At 39.2% G+C, this 13,762-nt stretch overlaps 1 protein-coding gene across 1 annotated transcript in view; it reads left to right on the forward strand.

Moving 5' to 3' along the window:
* LOC149274817 (potassium channel subfamily K member 2-like) overlaps positions 1 to 13,762 on the forward strand; it is a 46,767-nt gene that overhangs the window by 20,964 nt on the left and 12,041 nt on the right. The window lies entirely within an intron of this gene.

A 13,762-nucleotide genomic window follows, 5' to 3' on the forward strand; every position in this document is an offset into this window, starting at 1 on the left:
GCAGGGCAAAAGGGGCACCTGCCCCTTAACCCTGCAGCAGCTGCGACCGGGCCTGCCACTCTAGGGGGCCCGTGCAACCCCCACGATTAATTCCGCGGGGGCCCGCTACTTACTGGCTAGCCGAGGATGCCGGGGACGCAGGAATCCAAAAGAATCACGTGACGTACGTCACATGACCCTGCTGCGCATCTGCTTCCTCCTGTGCAGAAGAACAGGTTGGTCTGCGAGCGCCGAGCGGCACGTACTCTTTAAATCTTCAGTTGTTCAGGTAAGGGGAGGCTGCATGAAGGAGTGTTTGAGATTGAGTGAGTGAATTAATGAGTATCTGTGAAGGAGTGAGTGAATGAATGTTTGTGAATGAGTATATGTAAATGAGTGTCTGAATGAGGGAATTAATGAGTATCAATGTATGAATATCTGAATGAGTGAATGGATTATCTGTGAATTAGTGAGTAAATATTTGTGAATTAATATGTGTGCGTGTGATAGCATGGATGTGTAAGGGGGGCAAAGATATCACAGGCAGGCTGTTTTGGTGGCAAAGATGCCACAGGCGGGCTGTTTTGGGGCCAAAGATGCCGCAGGCGGGCTGTTTTTGGGCCAAAGATGCCACAGGCGGGCTGTTTTGGGGCCAAAGATGACACAGGCGGGCTGTTTTGGGGCCAAAGATGCCACAGGCGGGCTGTTATGGGGCCAAAGATGCCACAGGCGGGCTGTTTTGGGGCCAAAGATGCCACAGGCAGGCTGTTTTGGGGCCAAAGATGGCAAGTCCTATTCTTCCAATCTGGGTCCTAGGCAGGTCTGGGTGCCAGGTCTGATTTGATACTAAGGGGGGTGGCTGGCATAAATACACAATGTAGGGCTGGCTGACGGGGCAATACGCAAGGGTGTGGGGGCATTAATTCACAAGCGAGTGCTGGCTGGGGCATCAGTGCATCACATAAATCAATACTAAAGTGGGGCTGCTCTCTTGAGTGCATAAATACACGTGGGGGCTGGCAGCATCAATACACAAGAGAGCCAGCTGCGGCCATCACCTAAATCAAAGGGAAAGCGTCCGTGGAAACCCTCCGGATGCGGGTGTCAGTGTGGCAGAGCCTGTCCTGGTGTTTGTGTTTAGGTGTTGGTGTGGCAGAGCCTGTCCTTGTGTGTGTGTGTGTGTGTGTGTGTGACTGACTGGGTGGCAGAGCCTGTCCTGATGTGTATTTAGTCATCTGTTTTCTGGCTCTTTACTTTCTGTAGGATTAAATTGAACAATTTAATTTTTACTTATCCAGAGATAAAACGCCCTCCTGAATTTGTCACTTCAGAGGTCAAAACATTCTAGGCCCAGCAAAAGTAAAGGTATTGTGTTATTTACTCTTATTTCAACCTGCGTATCTTATTAAAAAGGATTTGTGGCACTAGATTGTGGCTTCAGGGGTCCCGTGTATGATGACTTTTTTTAGTCACATTGCTCAGCCTAGAGGATTGGCTGAGCGCCGCAATTCAGTTGGCGTGGTCTGAGTTTCTTAGTTTGTGACTGGCTGCGAGAGAGGATCCAGGTCCCCTGCAGTGCTGCGGGGAATTTGGATTTTAGTGCGCAACTTCCACTACTTCACTTCCATCTGCCCCAACAGGGGTTAATATATCAACAGAAGAAAAACAGGGCAAATAAGCACCACTGGGTAAGCTTAGCCTGGAGTATTATCTTTATTTTTTTGCTTATTTGCCCCATGTTTCTTCTGTTGATATATTAACCCCTGGTGGGCAGATATAATTTTTTCGGGGTCTATTAATTATGTGCATTCTTGAATTTTTTTTTATTTTTTTTTGATTGCTGTAATATTTGATTTATTGCTTGTATTGTCCATATATTTATATATATATATTGATATTGTATTATGTATTATCTATTTTTTTTGTCTATTTATTAAAGCATATATTTTCATACCTATTTTAGCGCTGTCAGTTTTTCTATCACGGGACAGAGTGTCATATAGGAGGTATAAGGGATATCAGGGGGCACAGTGGCATCTCTGGCATATAAATAAATAAATAAATAAAAATGGGCTGCTCAGTCTCAAATGCCCGGGCCTATTTTTTGTCCCAGTCCGGGCCTGGTCCGCGAGGTACATGACCAGCACGCAGTCAGTATTTCTCCAATATTCTGATATTTGCACTAGTTGCCTATGTATATTTGAGTTGCCACTCGGGCAAAAACATAACCTGGAACAAGGTAGGTCATGAGTGGCTGCTGGAGCTGTGCCCTCGATCAGGCTTAGGCCAACGACTAACCTAAATACATCACTGATTCTATTAGGAATCTGAACCTTCGGACAGGACTGATTTGATTGACAGGTTAAGTTGATTTCTCGGACTCCTTCAGGAATCAAGTGTCAAAACACGACAAAGCACCCTTTTTTCTGTCCACATGCATGTCTGTTTCTGATAGGTAACGATGGATTTTAGATCATTTTGTGGTGTATTTTGTTTTCATGCTCCAGTGGATATTTACTTACATTTACTTCTGTCCTTTTTTAGAACTAGAGCTTTGGGCAGATTCAATTATTTACAGTGTTTATTTTTAACAGCAGCCAAAAAACAAGAACACTACGGCTAGAGAGGGCACACGTAGTATATTTCTTTCAAAAGAGGGACACTTTTGTTTTAGGGAGTATGGTTAGAGGGGCACTTCATTACTAATGCTTTTTGTTTGTGACTTGTAGCCTAAAAATAGCCTTTGTGTAAATAATACATTTTATTTACACAATTGAATTTTTTTCTATTGGATTTTTTAACGGCTTTTGCAGCACAGTCCACACAAGGTCACCTAGCAATCTGTCTAGAAGAAGCTCCAGGATATGATATCATATTCTGGTACTATGTTTTGATAGGTTGCGGTGGCAGGAAATGCAAAGCTGCAGCTCTTACCCCAGCCCTCATCCAGGATTGGCTGTTGGGAGTTATCACTGTTATATTAATCGCTGGACATGTGCAAATGGGCCAAAAACTATTCAGACACATTTTTCAGTTCAAATTATGTTTCCTGCCCATTCGGTTTCAACAAAAAATCAGAGGGGGGGTTGCTTCCTTTCGTGACTTTGTACAAAGTGCCAAATTTGCCAAAATTCTGTACATTTTCAATTTGTACAAATCTGAATGCACAAGTCTACTAATCACGGTGCCATGGTCTCAATTGTTCTCCTGCTAGGAAGCGGAGGTCCGACTTAGCAGCTTGATTATATGGTTGTCCACCCATGAGCTCCATCTTGGAATGGTGTTTTATATAATTTGATGTTGGAGGTGACAGCTTCGATATGATTGCATCCTTTGCTGACTGTATGTTCGCAAGAAACTAGTTTGAAGTACATTTTGATCTCAGCATTTGGTAAAAACATGCCTTTCATTATATGCGAATTCACCGCGTAAAACCCAGCCCTGATGATAACTTAAATCTAACGTATTACTGCTAAAGAAAATTACTTTTCAGAACAAAATGCATTTGCCATATACTCAAAAAAGCACATAATGTTACATTGCAAGCAAGGAAAGCTGGTACAGGAAAGTTCATATGACTGTAATTAGATACATATTATATATATTTTAATGTGGTAGAGCAGTGCTCTTACCATAAATATCCGTTGCGTATTGTATGTATTCCTGTAAAACATTTGAGTGTTTAGTTTTAACAGAGGAAGATGATGAGTAGGGACCTCAGTTGCAAAGGAGAAATTGGGAAATGTAAAGCAGGTAGCAGGGAAGACTCGACTAAGTACAGACCAGTAAGTCTTACGTTGGTGATAAATGGAAATAAAAAGAAGCCATGCTAAAGGAAAACATTAGCATGTAATAACATTAGATTAACATGTAATAACATTAGATTAACATTGGATGTAAACATGAACAGCACATGTCTATGGGAGGGATATCTTGTCAAAGTAACTTAATTTATATTTTTATGCTAAAATAGTTGAACGGATAAGGCAATGGTAGACTGACAGGAGGCAGACGCTTGTAGTTATTGGTGTATATTCAGGGGACTTGTTACTAGTGGGGTACCTCGGGGATCAGTATTGGGACCAATGTTCCCTCTAATTTTTCTTAGGTGGCGTGCGCAGAAAATTTCTCTTGTGCAAAAATTTTCCCAGAGCCAAAATTTTGTGCGCACAATATGCTTCTGCAAACGTTACATTTAAATTGTTATTCTATATTTTTGGTATAGCTCGCTCATGGTTAATAACACTACATTATAGTGTGATAATGTAGTATTAGTTACACAACAGTATTACTTACTGTAATGTTTTTTAAAGGTGAAATTCTCACTGCATAAGTAAATTATGAGCGAATCACGAGCGGAGGCTCCAGGCCGCATAAAGGATAAAAAAAAAATTGGGAAAAACTGTTGTGGGCAGGGGCGTACCTACAGTATTTGGCACCTGGGGCCCATCCTGTACGTGGGACCCACACACACACTTTAAAACTGTATAGCTTCTATCGTTTGGCAAACATTGACAGGGGTACAGCATAACTGTTATCATTATTTACTAAGGCAGACATTGACGGTGGTACAACAAAACACCTATCACTATATACTGAGGCACGCACTGACCGTGGTACAGCATAACACCTATCACTATATAGAGAGGCACACATTGACCATGGTACAAGCCAGACATTGACAATAATGCAGCATAACCCCAATCACTATATACTAAGCCAAACATTGATGTGGTGTTACAGACATTGATGTGGAGGCAGACATTGACGGTGTTACAGCATAACTGCTATCATTATATACTGAGGCAAACATTGACGGTGGTACAGCATAACTGCTATCATTATATACTGAGGCAAACATTGACGGTGGTACAGCATAACTGCTATCATTATATACTGAGGCAAACACTGACAGTGGTACAGCAGAACATCTATCACTATATACTGAGGCACGCACTGACCGTGGTACAGCATAACACCTATCACTATATAGAGAGGCACACATTGACCATGGTACAAGCCAGACATTGACAATAATGCAGCATAACCCCAATCACTACATACTAAGCCAAACATTGATGTGGTGTAGTCCTACCACTTTAGTGTCTGGCCTAGTATCTATATATATATAATATATATATATATATCTCTATATAGGGATGCACCAAAATGAAAATTCTGGACCTGAAAATTTAGCATTCACTTGACTGAAACCGAAAATGACCCCCCACACATTTAAAAACAAAAAAAAACACTTTTATTAAAAGTAAAACCAAAATTAGACAAAAAAATCAACAACAATATATTATATATAATTAACAGCAATCACACTGGTTGCTTGGGCATGATAGGAGTGGGATTGCTGTTAGCTGTCCCCCCCCACACACTTACACATCCATGCTATCACACACACACTACAGCTTAACACCCATCACTCTCACACACTTACTAATTCACTCTCACAGAATGTTTTCCTACCTTTTCTCTGTCTCTGTCACCTCCTCTTCCTTCCTCTTCTATGTCCTCTCCTTCCTCTCCTTCTGGTGCAGTAAAGACGGCCTTAGGCGTTGTGGCGCCCTGTGTGGACTACTACTCTGGCGCCCCCCCTCACTACCCCCCCTCTCTGCCCCTTCAAACTACACCCCCCCTCTGCCCCTTCAAACTACACCCCCCCATGCCCCTTCAAACTACACCCCCCTCTGCCCCTTCAAACTACACCCCCCCTCTGCCCCTTCAAACTACACCCCCCTGTCCCCTTCAAACTACACCCCCCCGCCCCTTCAAACTACACCCCCTCTCTGCCCCTTCAAACTACCCCCCCGCCCCTTCAAACTATACCCCCTTCAAGCTACCCCCCTGCCCCTTCAAACTATACCCCCCCTCTGCCCCTTCAAACTACACCCCCCCTCTGCCCCTTCAAACTACACCCCCCCACTTACCTTGTTGGCGGAGTCCTGCGGTGAGAGCGGGAGGCATCCGTCTTCTCGCTCTGCCGCGGTGCCAGCATTTCATGTTGAGCGCCGGAATAGTCCGGCACTCAACATGAGATGCCGGAACCGCAACGGAGTCACGGAGAGTAAGGGGCGCCGAGCGGTTGCTGAAAACAGCACGAGCTACCGCTCGGCGCCCCTGCCCGGGACTTAGATTAAAGCATTGTTTTTTTAAAACTTTATTTAACATGAATGATGTTAAATAAAGTTTAAAAAAAAAACAACAAAGCAGAACCCATAGGCTCATGTAGTCTTCTTTTTCTTTATGTAAAGGCTCCGAAAGTGCAAAGTCTTGTGAATCGCAAATGAGATGCAAGATGGCAGATTTACCTGGAGTGCATGAACATGTATTCCAGGTGCCTACACATGATCATTTTCCCTAAACCTGACGTCGGGAGTCTTTCTTGGTAGAAGACTTCAACCTTTGTTAATCACTGAAACAGTGCTTGGACGGACGAAAAATGAGAATAGCCAAGGAAAAAGAGTGCTGTTCACTGTTTTCTCTCCAAAACAAAATCTCTACCTCTTTTAATTGTATTTTCCAGGGTGATAACTAAAAATATACAGTATATGTCAACATCATGCTATATGCGAATAAATATGTTTATACTGAATGCATAAAAAAATACCAAATGTAAACAAAAATAGCATTTAGCGAGTAAAAACATGGAATTGAACAAAAATACATATTATGAAATTCTCCTGATAGGTGCAGATAATGATTGTCCCAATAACGCAATTAAAAAGAAAAACTCTAAACACCCTGTCTGTCTTGGACAGCTCACCCGCTCAGCTCTACAAAAACAAGCACGGCTGTCCTGGGGAAATTTTGCTCAACCATCATTTTCCAGGCGCAGTGCTTTCATACTAACCTTCCTGTTCTCCCGGCCAACTAAATTCTTTCAAGGGTCTCTATTTTTCAATGTTTCCCAAAATGTTTCTGCTTTCCCAAATGTTGGTTTATGTCAGACCCTCTTCTCTGTTTTCATGGATAGCTACTGGATTTGTTCAGTGCTAGGTCTCTCTCTCTCTCTCTCTCTCTCTATATATATATGTATATATATATGTATATATATATATACTATATATATATATATACTGTATATATATATATATATATATATACTGTATATTTTTAGAAAATCACTAGCATAAATACATTTTATAGGCCCATGCTTGGAGATAGCAGATAAGATTTATAGGTCCTTGCTTGAAAAAAGCAGATTTGATAGCATAGATAGCAGATACACCCTCTTCAAAAGTCTCATCTTACAGCCTCAATTATTATGACACAGTAAAATTTCACATAGAATTCCCACATGTCCCCGCTATTTTAGTACCACTAGAAATAATGTACAAATTATACGTAGAAACAAAACATATTTAAAACATTCAGAAAACATTCTAGTTCTAAATGACAGTAGATACGTGTAATAAAATACGTATGTATGAAATGCATATTAGACCCAACATTCTGTGGTTCATATGTACAAAATTCTAGGCCATCTTTGTTAAAAATTTAAATTCCAAAAAGTTTGGTTAGTTCGAGTCTCTCTGTTAGTTTTTATTGTACCTTAGCTAAAAGTTCACTAATACTGGTTTTAATGTGCTTACAAGCTTTCATGCTCAGATTCAGCATATACACTCGCATGACCTCTCGCTAAACACACAACCAGACCACACTATGTTCAACTTTCTCAAAAAGAAAAAAAAAAGAGGCGCACATGAGAATATACAAATGGGTTTTGCACTTGTACATCTGTAATAACATGTGAATCATTACAACGTGATAACTGTTATTGTTATCTCATCGGAAATTCAATTTGTAAAAATCATCCTGAGTTGTTTAGCTAAAGCTGTCATAACAATTAATTTCCACTACATGCATGGACCCATGTGATACCGAGTTTCAGGAAATATATTTCTCTGTTGATAGAATGTATCTCAGTTAATAATTTGCATTCTCATGGGTATATGATATTTTCAGAGGACATGTATTAATCACGTTATATTTTTTTGTATGTGACACTAATTTGCTTATGGGACAAGATATCTAACTTATTAGCACTACACCAGATGTGCTTAAATCCAGACTACAGAAAAATAACAAAAGTTGGTTTTGTGGTTTTTCTCGAGTTCTGGTCGTCGAGTTATTTTGAGTCATTCTTAATGAGTCATCGGTTTTATGCTTACAACGACGAATTACAAATTGATGTGGATTGGTGAAACATATGTAAGGACAGTAATGTTTATACCCCTTATTCATACTTCTCCATAGAACACTATAAGAGGACCTTATATACATCCTGTAACCTTTTGGTAGACCCCATTTAAGCAACCTAAAGATCAATATACAATGTAGGTCTAGTTCTGCTGGATAGGTCAAATAGGAAACATTGGCCCTAGTCTGTTACCTCCGATGCTGAAATAATCATATTTAAATTATGATTTGTTACCAACCCGAAGGATAAGAAATGGCAAAATATTTTTTAAATAATAGAATAAAATCCCACCAGTACAAATTTCTCTAGCTCCTAGTCTTTATGTACAATGTTGCCAAAAGTTTTATTTATATATATATATATATATATATATAATTATTATTGATGAATGTATTACAATTATTGTGAAAGAACTACTGGATCCATATTTTGTTATGTGAACTTATTGATAAAAAGGGGCATTTCAACAGAACCGTTCTGCATTGTCCATTATGGTTAAAATCATAAAGTCTCCGTAGTAGTGCTAAGTTAACTCATATAAAAAAAATATCTTGCTACAGTGTACATATTTTGTGTGTGTGTGTGTGTATATATATATATATATTTAAATTGTAGTCCTGTTAAGCTATAATATTGATTCAAAAGCCAGATACATTGGTAATGTTATTATTTTAGAGTTTAAAAACATGAAGTTTTTATAGTGGATAATTGATATTGTAATATTATCTTTATGAATGTTTAATATTCTGACATGCATGCTTAAGAAAATTATGGCTCCTTCGAAAAGGAACCTTTTCTTTTTTATTGTAGCATTACAGTAACTTACAAGCCCTTAATTAACAGATCTACTGTATCCACGGCCAGTCCTATACCAAATGGCACCCAAGGTATGTGTACTCTTTGAAGCCACTCGTTTTTTTTTAAAAAAAAGCAAAATATATATACATATATTTACTTGCTTTGGCACCCGCTCAAACCTGACTCTCTAACACCAGAAACTGACACACACTAATACTACAACCATACACTAACACCGCCGCCACACACACTAGCTCCATAACACTAACATACACATAGTTTATTTAACACCATATGCTGATACATATTCCTCATACACTAACAGCAACAGGCAAACACACACCATGGAAACATTATACAGTAACACACATACACACACCATACACTAACACATACATACACACACTCACTCTCACAGATCTCCATCTCTCCTCTCACAGCTCTAAATCTCTCCCCCCTTACACCTATCCCTCACAGCTCTCTATCTATCACCCTTACACCTATCTCTCTTACAGATCTCCCTCACAGTTATTTCTCTCACAGCTCTCCCGCTCGTCTAACTCTCACAGCTCCCTTCTCTCACTCTCACAGCTTTTCCTTGTGCTTGACCTTGCTGGGCGCCTTGATTACCGGGTTGACTGGGGGCAGGACTGTTGCGAGCGTGGGGCCCAGATCTGATCAGCTCCCCCCCGGATTCAGGAACCCCAGGCAGCTCCCTGGGTCACCTGTTACCTTTAGGACAGAGGTCACCTTTCTTAAATACTGCACCCTGTATATCACATCTGTGTACCTATTTTAAGGGCCACCCAGACGATAACAGGGTAGCCCAGGCACTTTATAGCCAGCATCTGCCTGATGACGTAACACACAGCACATGGGTGGATATCCGTGGCTGCGCGCTATGTTTTTATGCTCACGTAGCGTGTGGCCAGGCATATTCAGTATGCCAGATGGCCACACCAGGCCTGCTTATTATGTAACTACTTTTATTGCACCAGCTTTACTATACTGAAAACTGTAAAGCACCAAGTACGTGTTAGTGCTGAATAAATATAAATATATTCACATAAATAATAAAATACATTTAGTAGGCTATATTATGAGATAAGAGCTTCATAACGAGTATATGATTTTGAGTTTATATGATGATTCTCTGATATTGCCAGAAATATCATCAGGGTTCTTCACATTTATGGACTTATATGTCAGTTTCTCAGCATAGTAATGTTTCTTCAAGATGCCAAGTGGCTCCTCAATTAAGATCCATCGAAAACAATTAAGAGACAGCTCTGCACAACTCAAATATGTAATTGATTTACTAAACAGTCAATGGAAACCTGCGAATTACCACAATCTTATTTTTTGTTTTCAGCAGGCTGAACTAAATGGCTAGTGAATAGACCACTTTATGTGAATCCTAGACCACTTTGAAGGTCCTTAGGACAATTGGTAGTGGAACCTCACCTCCACACCGTGAAGGGTCCTGCAATGAGCTGCACCGGATCATGGACAGCTTATTGATATTATTGCTTATTGTGTAGATGCATGCATGGATAACTTTTTTCTTTAGAGAAAACATACATATCACGTCTCTGTACAATGTTCTCTTTTTGTTGTTTAGGGCTTTTGGACATCTTTGGCCAATCTAGACATACAGTTAAGGGTGAAACAGATGAGAAAACATAGAATTAAAGTGGAGAGCGCCTGTTAATGCTAAGAACAACTGTATTTTACCTTTTTTTAATTTTGTTTATAATGTGTTGTTGTGTGGGATACTTATATAAAATTCTTTCACACACGGACCATGCAATGTATTTTCTGAGACTCCCTACTGGTTCTATGATGGTTTTGTGGTAGCTACAGGATACGGTCCATATGCTGAATATCCCGTGAGGTCACCAACGCTAGCTTATTTAGCTTGGATAATAGATAACGAGAACGGCTATGACCTTTTGTCCTCAAAGTAGTGGCAGAACTAGAATTTGGTAACGATTATGGCTGTGTACATGTTTATAATACTGATAAATACTGTCTTATAAACTTGTTGTAGAGTACAAGAGACAAGAGTGTGACAGCTATTCCTTTGTTTCTTTGTTCTTATAGGTGATAATGGCTTCAGACAGGACACTTCACAGATGATTCCATTCCTTCCTACGCAAACTCCTAAGGTGAAGTTTGTTTTTTGATGGCCCCCAGAGCAGCAACAGTTTGAAGGCAATTTAGGGTTGGAAGTCTTCTATGGAGGTCCTCTGTTCTGTTTCTTAGGAGGGTATAGCATGGCCGTGGTGTGAATACGTCACAGTATTGAAACAATAAGTCTCTTGGTCTCTAATCTGTTTGTAGTGTCAAAGAAAGTCACCAGACGTGAAATTTATGAGACAGGATGGCTGTTGTATGTTTTTGGAATGTAGCTTAGTGTATGGATGACTGTGTTTGCATTTCTGTTGTTGTATTTGTCCTTGTGGCTTTGTCGAGTTCGTGGTCAAAGGTTAACGTTGCGTGTCTCATTCCATTTAGGTACTAACTGTTAGGCTGGCTTATACTAAAGTTATTAACATGAGCCTTTTCTTGACATATCAATCATTCTACCCTTGCAATGTTCCTAATCCTTTAGCATAGTAACCCATCTGGGAGTGGGCTGATTTCCGGCACTGTTTTAGCCACCATCACTTCTTCCTCACCTGTGAATGGATATATTAATTGTTAAGTATTACTTTAAGAGATTCAGTTAAGTCAATTGCTGCCAAATAACATTGACCTCTGATCATCACCTTTAATCCCTATAGGACCAATGATGTACCTGGTACATCACTGTTAAAACATGGTCCCACAGCACCGCAATCATGATCGCGGGATTGCTGCTGTCGCTGACCACTCCATAATTGGTGTGGTTCGTCTACAGCCAATCACGTGCATGGATACAGTCAGATGACAAAGGCAGTGCTTGTATTTTTTTTAAATGTAGAAAAATCTAAATAAATAAAAATGATAAAGGAACATGGGGTGGTTTCCAAATAAGGGCATATTAATGAATTTATTTAATATATTTTTTGTAATTTATACAAGATGTGTATAATTTATATACCTATAAAATGCTGAAAATGTATTTTTAACAATTTTTTTACATTTTATTAATAAAAAAAGACTTGCATATATGAATATGGTTTAAAAAGAAGCCCTGCCCGTCCCAAAAAATATATAATTTGTGTGGGTACACCCAATGGTTGAAGAACGGTTGAAGAAAGAGATAGCAAAAACATGACCTTTAGTATAACAAAGACCTGGTCTTTAGGGGTTTTTTCTTTTCCACACGATTTTTCCACACGTTCACCTTTGCTTTAAGGGTTTTAACAGTATGATTCAATTTATTCCATTACAATGATTTTTTTTGTGACTTTTATATCAAATGGGAGAGATATAATTTTTAAATATCAACACACCAGTGTAATAGTTTTTTTCTTTAAAAATGTTTTTAGGTTTTTAAATAACTCTGAATGGTTTTATGCAGGCTCAACTACAATTTAGCATCAGAGTTATTGTATCTAGTCTAAATTGTAGCGATAAGTGAAATTGCTGCTTTATGGGGCATGCAGGTTGCTGTCCACATTGAACCTTGCCTAATGGTTTCCATAAAAAATGGTATCAGAATCTTACTAAGCTGTTAAAAGAGTTGGGAATTACTTATCTATAAACAGATTACTACATAGAACCACAATGATACAAACCATATACATGTTTCCAATAAAAAAGAAAAATGTGTTAGAGATAGATGGCTCCAGACCCTACTGTCCATAGAATTTTAACTGGCATCATATAGATTTTATACTTCCATAGTACCATATAGTCGTATACTACCCTAAATCTAATACTATACACTATATGTGTGTATATATATATATATATATATATATATCACTGCCTAAACTTTATTGGTGATGTTAGTGGCGTATATATGCTAGCATTCATGGGATTTTTTAATTAAGTGGCCAAACAATGAAGTCACCATGTGATCTGCTGGATTAGTATTCTAGTAAATAACCACATATTTAGGTTCTGAACAGTGTCTCATACAACAATAAATAAATCTACAAAAGCCTTAAGTGATCACCAACAACCATCTATTAATAAATCTGATTTGTATGAACGTGTATTAAATAATAGTTGTCTAAACTAGGCATATCTTCTGGGTGATAACCTCTGAAAACAGAATTATAGAGCATATAGTATGTGTAAAATGTATAGGAGCACTGATAATCCGAACCCCAGTGGTCGCTATACAGAGGCAAAACAATTTAATTTCAGGCTATACGTGTGTCACGATACTTGTTGGGAAGTAATATGTTGTTTTAGCAGGAATATTTTATGCTGCATGAAGGTTCACATATTGAGCTTGTATTACATTAAGATTTGGGTTGCAAGTAGTACATCAATTGTGGAGAGAAAGCACCGAGGAGGATGGAAGGAGCAGCATGGGACCTCCATTCAAAATGTTATCCTCCTGAGATAGTATGTTGATCATAGATATCAATGATTACGTGCTAATGGGGCAAACATGCTATGAATTAGATTTGTGCTTGTTATTTTTTTCTACTCCTGATGTAACACTAAACATTTTTGTTAAAGATTACATTTTTGCCGGAGGTCTAGTGCCGCTCCTTCCCCTGTGTCTGCTCGTTTGTACTCATACGTCAGGGGCTTGGATCTATAAGAGGGGACCGTTATACCGCCATTATATGTGTGGCAGGGATGCAGTAAAAGCCATTTAGAACATTT

This window comes from Sceloporus occidentalis, unplaced genomic scaffold (genome assembly GCF_023333645.1).
Source record: "Sceloporus occidentalis isolate IW3139 unplaced genomic scaffold, rSceOcc1.0.p SCAF_319, whole genome shotgun sequence".
In the NCBI taxonomy this organism is placed as follows: Eukaryota; Metazoa; Chordata; class Lepidosauria; order Squamata; family Phrynosomatidae; genus Sceloporus; species Sceloporus occidentalis.